Here is a 9708-nt window from a genome sequence, read left to right as displayed (position 1 = left end):
TTTGGAAAAAAGGGGTGGGGGGAGGGGGGGTTTGTATCGGAAAGAAAAATCAACTCCGGTGCCACCATATGATGTTCGCTGGATGCAGCAGCTAGAGAATTAAATGCCTCCCTTATTCTCCTCCGTCATTCATGACTACATGACTACGCATCTCAGGCTTAAAGCCAGACATGCAAAAGGACTTCATCAATCTACCTTTTTGTGGTGAACACCACTTCAGTCCACGGGTATGTAACATGTTAGTTTTAGTTTTTTTTAAAGGCACAGAAATCGCTCAATCTATGGGTACCCTCCAGATGCCATTCTCTAGGGGCTTCATTTGTGGGCAGCAATATTGAGGGGAAGCATAGACCACTTCTTCTAAACAGCCCCAGTGATGGCAAAGGCTGTAGCGGTCCTAACACCAGCAGGGAAGCAGGGGTTACAAACAAGGGTCATATTGGGATCACAACTCCCAACAAGAGCAGAGGTAGAGGTACTCTCGCCAAGGGAGCTTCCACCTCAAAACACTGACTTATCAGACATCACCTGTCGGGAAGAGATTGCAAGATTTTCTTTCATGTTGTGCAGACATTCCTTCCAACCGTTGTTTTCTAGGGATTATACAGCACTAGTATTACCTAGAGCTTCTCTCGACCCCACCAAACATTCCACCCTGTGCACAGAGCACTGCTGCCTTCTCCAAGAGTAGTTACATGTGCTTCTCTTCATAGGAGCTATACAGGCAGCCCCCTTAAAACACCAGGGCAGGTTTACACTCTGTAATCTCTAATCCGCAAAAAAGATGGCTCTCTCAGACCAGTTTTCGACCTAAGGCCTCCCTACAAATAAATACTCTCAAAACATTTTCATTCAACAACCCTACAGGATGTTTTTACACTTGCTCAGCAAGTTGACTTCATGACTGTTCTAGAACTGAAAGAAAACTGCTTCCACATGCCCATTCACTGGCGCTAACTTTGCATAACGGTAGGTGGTAAACACTACAAATTCAAGGTACTGCCCTTCGGGGTTACCACATACTCAAGGGTTTTAAATGTCTAGCTGGCGTAGCTCCTCACTTCAGGTGGGGGGGGGGGGTACAGGTCTTCTCCTATCTAGATGATTGGCTGATCAAGAGTGGGGGCAGACAGCAGTGTTTAGCGCAAACTCAAACTGCTTTCTACCTGCCTCACAGCTTGGGATTACAATGCACACCATTAAGTCTCACCTGTAGCCATTATAAATTCACCTCTTTCTAGGGTCAATTCTCAATGCCATCACAGGCAGTGCATATCCCAACCACCAAACAGTGCTAGCCCTCCAGCAGCCACTGCTGCTTTTTCAACCAACTCATCGTCTTTCAGTCAGAATAGTGATGCAACTCTTAGGAATGATGGCGTTCTGTCTTGCCATGGTTCTCCCATGCCAGATTTCACAGTAAGGAGTCATCTACAGAATTTAGTGTTGGAAGGGGCCAGCATTCATCGCTGTCTGCAGTGGTGGAACATCAGCAATCTTTTGCAGGGCAGGCGCTTCATTGTCTCATTCCGCGGGTGACCAAAACCGCAGACACATCTCTCGTTGGCTGAGTGGGAGGTGGCACACATCTCCATAACATGACCGTTCAGGCTCTATGCTACCCCAGCAACAGATGCTCCACATCAACTACCTGGAACTTATTGCCATTCACTTATCACTCAAAGCCTTCTTTCTGAATATTTAGTGCAAAGTATTGCATATAAAAACGGACAATATGACTTCCATGTACTGCCTACAGAAGCAGGGCGTAACTCACTAAAGCTATCAGCACCAGTGCAAAACATATGGCATTCAGTGATTCACATTTCAGGCTTCAGGGATGCAGGCTTCAAGAGTCGAATCTTGCAACCTGTATCATGTGAAATTAGAACAATATATTATATGTAATTGTGATATCTAATTTTAGTGTTTTGATACTTGAAGAGTGTGACCAGTGGGGTTTTCTGATCTTTTTCGGGTAAAGACCTGCAGGGCTATTTGAACTGATACTCAATCACACATCTTTGTAATCACCTGTAAGGAGCCTGTGTAATGAATGGCTGCATAAAGACCTGCATGTTTTTTTTTCGAATCCCAAGAGAGTCTTAGTCAGACTTTTATCATTCTAAAGTCTACAACATGATTTGCATTATTAGTTTTGAATATAACACAGCAGAAATTGCCAAATGTATTCATTTATAAAATGAGATGTGGAAACATATAGATAATCCAAAGGTCTTAGCAATAAACACCCAGACAGTTAAATGTAAAACATTGAGGTTGGTTTTGTTGGGCTAGTGTAGATTGGTAAGCTGGGAAGTTCTCGGGCACCGAGCATATAAGGGTTAGGGAGAGTGAGACCTTGTTTCAAGGGAAAACATGGGCACACAGACTGACAGAGATGGAAAAGAGCTGACATAAATGTTTACGTTTAGATGCCGAATACCTGAAGTGGAAGGGTTGATTATTGAAGAACCAACTAGATAATTGGTACAATAATGGTAGACTGGCAGGAGGAAAGGTCTGGATATGCACTGGTTCACAATTCTTCATCTGGCAATTTTGGGTATAAGATGCTAGAGCACATCTGGAAATAGTGAACTGATGGGCAGGAAACTGACTTGAAGCTTTTCAGATGGAAATCCAGCCAGTATGTCCCGGTGGGACCTAGAATTGCTTGTTTGTTTTGTGGTTAGTGCGGAGAATAAAGTAGTATCGTAAAACTGCCTTCTTTTGGACTAACAACTTTTATCCAAGCCTCCAGTGTATATTATTAAAAGTAAGGAAGGCTAAAACTACCCTTCACATTAGGTCAACATGCATCAGTGCCTCCTCTCATGCGTGTGAGAATAGAAATGCATGTCTGATATACCATCATGAAGATGTGACATTAATAACTGTGGATTTAAAGTATCTGCTGTTAGACACCTGCATAAAAGGTATATCACAATGAAGGTGTAACATCAAAAAGTATCTGGAATGAGAGTATTGGACAATGGGGTAGTATAATTATACCAGCAGCTCTTACTGCAATAAGAGGTCAGCAATGCTCCGGAGTATCATAGAGACGGACTAGTGTACTAGTATGTTAAGTCTGTACCACTGATGGGAAATGGCTAAAACTGAGAAGTGGTAGAAAGTCACGTTTTGTCTATCACGAGAAAGCAAAATAGTGTGAATCATGTGTGTGCAGGCTATGAACAGGAATTAGTACATTAAAGGAGACCCTAGTTTTTGATCATCCTCATTATGCTTCATATTGAAAAAATTTCATGTATGTTTAGTGGTAGAGTGTCCATGTTGCTACGATGTTCTAGCATCCATATTTTGACTTTTCGTGTAGTCATGCCCTCATAATCGAGTACTCATTGGCACTGGATGCTTCATGATTCAACCTATCATTGACAGTCCTAAGAGTGTACGTCTGTGTAGCTGTAATAGCTCTACCAGCTAATGCTCAAAATTCTAAATTGCTTTGGTGATATCAGAAGAGTTGATGTATCCTTTACGTTCATTTCCTTTGTGGGTGTTGTGGTATTTATGCATTGCTCTGGACTTAGTAGGACAACTTTAAGAACCAATTCTGCCTTTGCACTTTCCGGGATTTTAGTTCAGCCTTTCCTTCCTTCCCACGTGATTATAACACCCATTTTCACTAGCTTTTTGCTCAGTACATGTGTTTTAAGTTTCGCCTGTTTGTTTGGAAATTCGATTGTTCTGTTTTTTCCCTTTTTAGGTCTCGCCTAGCGAAAGCAACGCGTGTGCTGCTCTCGTTATTGCGAGTACTTTATGGAATCGATTCTGCGGAACACTCGCATGCGTCTGCATGGACAAACATGGCTGCTCTCGCCATCTGTCCATAGCAGACAGCATGCGCGTGTCTGACGATCTGTGGACAGCCCGACGCCATCTTGCGATGCTTTCGTTGTCATCGCATCACATGCGCTGCTCTCGCTATTGCGAGTACCTTTTGGAATCAATTCTGCGATGTCATAGCAACGAAAAAGCGATCGTTTTCACTGCCGCTTGTTATTAAATGCCACGGAATCTGCCCAAACATTTTAATGTCAAGGTTGGTATTTACAAAGCATGTACAGATCTGCACGACGATGATATATATTACCTATTTAACTTTTTTTCGAGTGCTTGAGCACGGCGCCCGATTTCAGGACACCGCACTCCGTTTATTTATTTATTTAAACTTTTTTTCGAGTGCTTGTTCTGTCCGCTTTCTTCTCTCTGCTTCTTTACATCCCTCGCCCCCTTAGAGCAGCCTGTGCTGGACCCAGACTGCTTTCTTCTCTTATGCCCCCCATGTAGAGAATGAGGGGCAATCGGTGCAAAGCGAGCGCAGGCACCTAGGACTCTGGGCAGGATGGGCCTCTCGTCCTGCGTGGGCACTTGTTTAACTTTGCCCCTCTTTCCGCTGATCAATTTGCATCAACATTTGAGAAAAGACACTTAAAAGCAGCGGCCTGTAAAATTTGGTGCAGATTTGTCAAGATCGGAAATTGTATTGTTTTTAATTTTTTATGCCAGACAGACCGGGAAGAGATTAAAAACTCATGGTCTTGCCTTCGGGACAAGGGAGCTGAATACACAACCTGGCCTCAACAGGGTATCGGCCTATTGTGCTCCAGGCTGAATTTTCGTCAAGAATTTCAAAGATATCAAGTATATTCTTATCCGGTGTTAGGAATTCTGCAATGCCTGTGTTTTATTTCTTTGCGCTCTGGTACTTTTGTTTTACTTGTTCGACTAACATGCAAGACCTCCAGAATGAAAGGAATAACAGGACTGGTGGACTCTTGCCGACTGGCAAGGGACAAACCTCTATCTCCAGACTTCAGCCAACAAAAATATATTTTTATATATTAGCTGTAGTTTTGAAACTATAAGTTTGATCGGTTCTTTCAATAGCTGTGACTTTTACATAGTTCTGTTTTTTTCAAATTCAAAATAACAAAGCATCCAGGGACTTGTAGTTTCGCTTTTTCATTTGTAGCTTTCGGCCTACAACTAGTCCCAAACCGTCGTATTGACGCTGGATATAAAACTTGGGCCGGCTAAAACTTTGACTGACAAGTAATAAAGTAGTGTCTTTGGTTGACTTAATTTGTCATCCCTTCAAGTTGCCCCATGTCAATAGCTTATCCATTTTGTTTTTTATTTGAATTATAACCATTGTAGAGACTTTACTACTCAACCAGATGTGCAGGACTACAAATACAGCTATGTTAATAATAAAAGCTAAAAGACAATCCTCTCACCCTCACACCCCCTCACACCCCCTCACACCCTCACACCCCTCACACCCCTCACCCTCCCTCACACCCCTCACCCTCCCTCACACACCCTCACCCACCCTCACCCTCACACCCCCTCACAGACCCTCACACCCCCTCACCCTCACACCCCCTCACACCCCCTCACCCACCCTCACCCACCCTCACAACCCCTCACGCTCACACCCCCTCACACCCCCTCACCCTCACAACCCTCTCACCCCGTCACCTTCACCCCCCGCCACCCTCACACCCCCTCACCCCCCCTCACACCCCTCACACCCCCTCACACCCCTCACACCCCTCACACCCCTCACCCCCCCTCACCCCCCTCACCCCCTCACCCTCACACCCCCTCACCCTCACACCCCCTCACCCTCACACCCCCACACACCCCTCACCCCGTTACCTTCACCCTCACCCCGTTACCTTCACCCTCACTCTCACACCCTCTCACCCTCACACCCTCACCCCCCTCACCCCCCCTCACCCTCACAACCCCTTACACTCACACACCCTCACACACCCTCACACACCCTCACACACCCTCACACACCCTCACACACCCTCACACCGCCGCACCCCCTCACCCTCCCACACACACCCTCACCCCCGTCACCATCACCCCTCGCTACCCTCTCACCCCTCGCTACCCTCTCACCCCTCGCTACCCTCTCACCCCCGCTACCCTCTCACCCCCGCTACCCTCTCACCCCCTCATCCTCCAATCCTAAGTATTTCTGCAATGGCTGATTCACCAATAACAAAAAGTCTAGGAAATAGGCAAAAAACAACTCGGGGGTGGAAAAATGTTACAACACCCAAAGAACAAACACAACCGGAAGTCATCATTAATAAAGTTCACCAGTGCCAACAAGAAGTAGGACAGGATGTTAAAAACAATCTGGAATCCATATTCATGCTACACAGTGCACTGGGGTGTATATTGGAAACCTCCATCAAAACTCTTAATATGCAGTCCGATAAACTCGACATACAAATACATCTTATGAGTACAATGGCGGAACACATAGCCGGCATAAATAAAAAACTAGACATCTTGGCCAGCACATTCAATTTCATTGAGGACCAGATTCACCCATGTTCACCATCTAAGGTATGTACCTGCCACCCAATATTGGAAAAATTGCAGGATTTGCCATCTATACTCAATGATATCCTACAGGAGTGTAAGATTGCCAACCAAACCAAAAATAGTACCACAATTGGCGGTGATCTTATTTCTTTCAACCCTTGTCAAAACATACAAACAAGCAATGTAATTAAACCCAGGAGAACTAATATAGATAATAATATTGCACCGCTGCAGCAAATGGTAGATCAAAAAAACAAACAAAATAACTCAATAACAATATCCGACGAAATAATGGAGGAACCAAAAGCAACATGCGTCATTCCCTCAATCAGACAAAATATCTACTCTAACCTACTAGAAACAGAACAACCTGCCCAGAATGGGGAAAAAAATCATAACAACCAGAAAAGCCTAACTAAACGGCAGAAAAAAAGGGCAAGAAAAAACAGAAATCATCTCTCAAAGCACGTACCTGCAAATAAGCAGTTGATAATTAATTTCCCCGTCTTTGATCGGGCCAAAATAAAATCAATACATGAACCTAATACCAAAGAGGGGACTTCCCAGTCAACACTAAAGAGAGAAAACGATTGTAAAGATCGGAAGACGTCGATCAAAGATGAAGGATATAATCTCATGTAAAAAAACTCCAATGATCGTGTACACATAAAATCATCAAAAAAAAACACACAAACAGAGGGGGTTGTCCAAGCTAAAGCCCTTGGAGAAGGGAATTCTACCTATATTGATCATATGAGTTCATCTACTGCCACTAGTTGCACAGATATAAGTCATGATCTAGAGGACAGTATCGATGCACAACTAAATAAAACTTTAGCGAGTCTGCAATGCGAGCCGCAAACAACAGAACTCGCCCCATGCCAAAAGGCCAGCACGTTGCATGAGGATAAGCAGCATCCCACAAGTGATCACGAACAAAAAAAAGTATGAGGCAAGCAATTGCAGACTTTACAGTTTAGTCGCCAAAGGCGTAGACAAAAAACAGAAAGCGCCCTCAATCCTGATCACAACCACAAGTGTTAATCCCACAATTGGGAAAAGTGTTATGGAAAAAAATAGACAAATAACAACAAAGGTGGATAGAAAAACCCACGATGATATTGTAGTAACGCTTGCCAAGGATAACAAAGTAGTGCAGCAAAGACCAGAAAAAACAAATCTAGAAAGAACAGGACGATGCCCGGTGATCCCCGAAAAGGAAAATGGGTGTCTTTCAGAAACGGTCGGTGCAAAACGTTCAGACAGAGAAGTGAAACCTTCACCTAGCATGTCACCCATGCAAACTCAAAATGACGTATACAATCAAATAGTAAAATATCTGCACGTCAATGCAAAGGATAAAGAAAGTTATAAATCAACGAAAACATGTCAAAACGGTAAAACACGCCTCGCCCCGGACCAAGTTACTGAGGTAAAATCAGCCAACACAGGAAAACTACTCTTTATCCCTAAGTACGAACTACAAGGCTCTCAAGACTTTTTAAATCGCGGAAATATACTCCACCTGACATCTACAATCCCAAGTCTTGGCGATCTAACTACAACTGACCTATTCTCAATTGAATTTATTGCCTCAAAAAATAACGAAGCAAAGGAAAGCACACTTACAACCTGGAGGGATGTAGGAATAGTCAAACGCATTCTTTCTGAAATGGCTAAATTTGAAGAGTGGGGAATCACCCTGAAAGAAGTGGTAAACTCAGGTTATCCGTCTCCCCTGTTAAGAAAGTATACTAAAAGAGAAAATCAAGTTCGGATAAATCGACCAACGTACTCAGTGCTCCAAGGTGCCACGGGGGCTGAATCGGCTGACCATGAACATCTGAATCAGAAATCGTCAATTAATATCAACTGAACCCACTGTCAGCCAGGCGATACCGAAGGAAATACCATAAAATTCCTCTCTTGGAATATTGCTGGCGCAAAAGACATTTTAAAGAAGCACAGTAAATCAGCCTCCTGGGATCAATATGACATCATAGCCTTACAGGAAACGTGGCTAACAGAACCAATTGATGTACCAGGTAGATTATGTTTCCATGTAAGTGCGCTTCGCCCCCAGCGATAGGGGCGTGCAAGCGGGGGGCTCTCGGTTTATATTACAACTGCCCTGATGATCAATGCTATTCAATTGGCTACATCGACACCAGACATGCAAATAATCAAATTGGAGAGCATAGCAAAGGGCAAAACTGGACCTATCATCTTTTTTTTTTTTTTTTTTTTTTAAAAACCTTTATTGTGCATTTAAAAGGAGAACAAATACGGGCCTACAACCAGCAGGCCGGCCACGATACTGTAGGCACAAAATGTAAGCAATGCAATTCCTTAGCGGCATCAAACAATATAGCATCAATCAGTAGCAGTCACAATACACAAGAACACGTCGCCAAGGGTAGGAGCAATGAGGTTTAAGTTTTAAATTTAATCTAAAGAAAATCAATGAAGAATAGATGCAAGAAGAGCTGAGTCCGTACAATAACTTCACAACCTGGGTAGGTAGCATAATGAAGATCAACAGTAGAGATAAACATTCCACGGTATTGCAATATAGTGCAGAACAGCAGGAGTATCAGTACACATTTACGCATCACCCACAGTGCCACCCACTCCCCACTAATCCCTTGTCAGACCCAGAGCAGAAAAAGGAACAAGAAAGCGCAGAAACGATAGAAAAAACAAGGCCCATAGAAACCAAAAAGAAAAACTAAATCCACCCCCCCACCCTACAACAATCCGGAGGCTACGGCCTACCCCCCCCCCGGTAAAGTGCCTGTCGCCCTATAAAGAACCCGAAATATAGAAAAGAGAAGAAAAGAAAAGAAAAGAAATAAGATTCTCACTCATGAAGAGGAGAAAAGGTAAAGAAAAAACTTTCACAAGTGATAAAGGGAGCAAGGAAAGACATTCCCGGATCCCCATGAAAGAAGGTGGGGAGGAGCCAATAAAATAACAGATCTCATCTGACATCCAGCCAAAAAGGATACAGACGTCATTAGAGTCTAGAAGGACACAGGCCGAAAAACAAGGGGGTTACAAATGCGGCACACAAGAGCGCGAACCGGACCCATAAAACACCCCCCCATGTGTAGAGTAGACAACCGGATATGAGCAGTCCCAAATCATAATCGAAGGTGTCAGGAGAAACAAGAAGGAAAACAGATGTGAAGAACTGAAGCGTTGATACGCGCCAAAAAGGCGCCATAGGTATAAATCACAGAAAATAGGCCAATGCAAGTGAAAACCCGGGACCCCCTAGTGTCATATAAGTTGCAAACGATCACTACATCACGGTACCTGCCCGAA

The 9708-nt window shown here is 43.8% G+C and overlaps 1 protein-coding gene across 2 annotated transcripts in view; it reads left to right on the top strand.

Annotated features, from left to right (window-relative positions):
- The window catches only part of SBF1 (SET binding factor 1), a 1592200-nt gene that overhangs the window by 97485 nt on the left and 1485007 nt on the right, over positions 1–9708 (top strand). The window lies entirely within an intron of this gene.

Source organism: Lissotriton helveticus, chromosome 1_1, assembly GCF_964261635.1.
Source record: "Lissotriton helveticus chromosome 1_1, aLisHel1.1, whole genome shotgun sequence".
In the NCBI taxonomy this organism is placed as follows: domain Eukaryota; kingdom Metazoa; phylum Chordata; class Amphibia; order Caudata; family Salamandridae; genus Lissotriton; species Lissotriton helveticus.
This window is presented reverse-complemented; position numbering and strand designations above follow the sequence as displayed.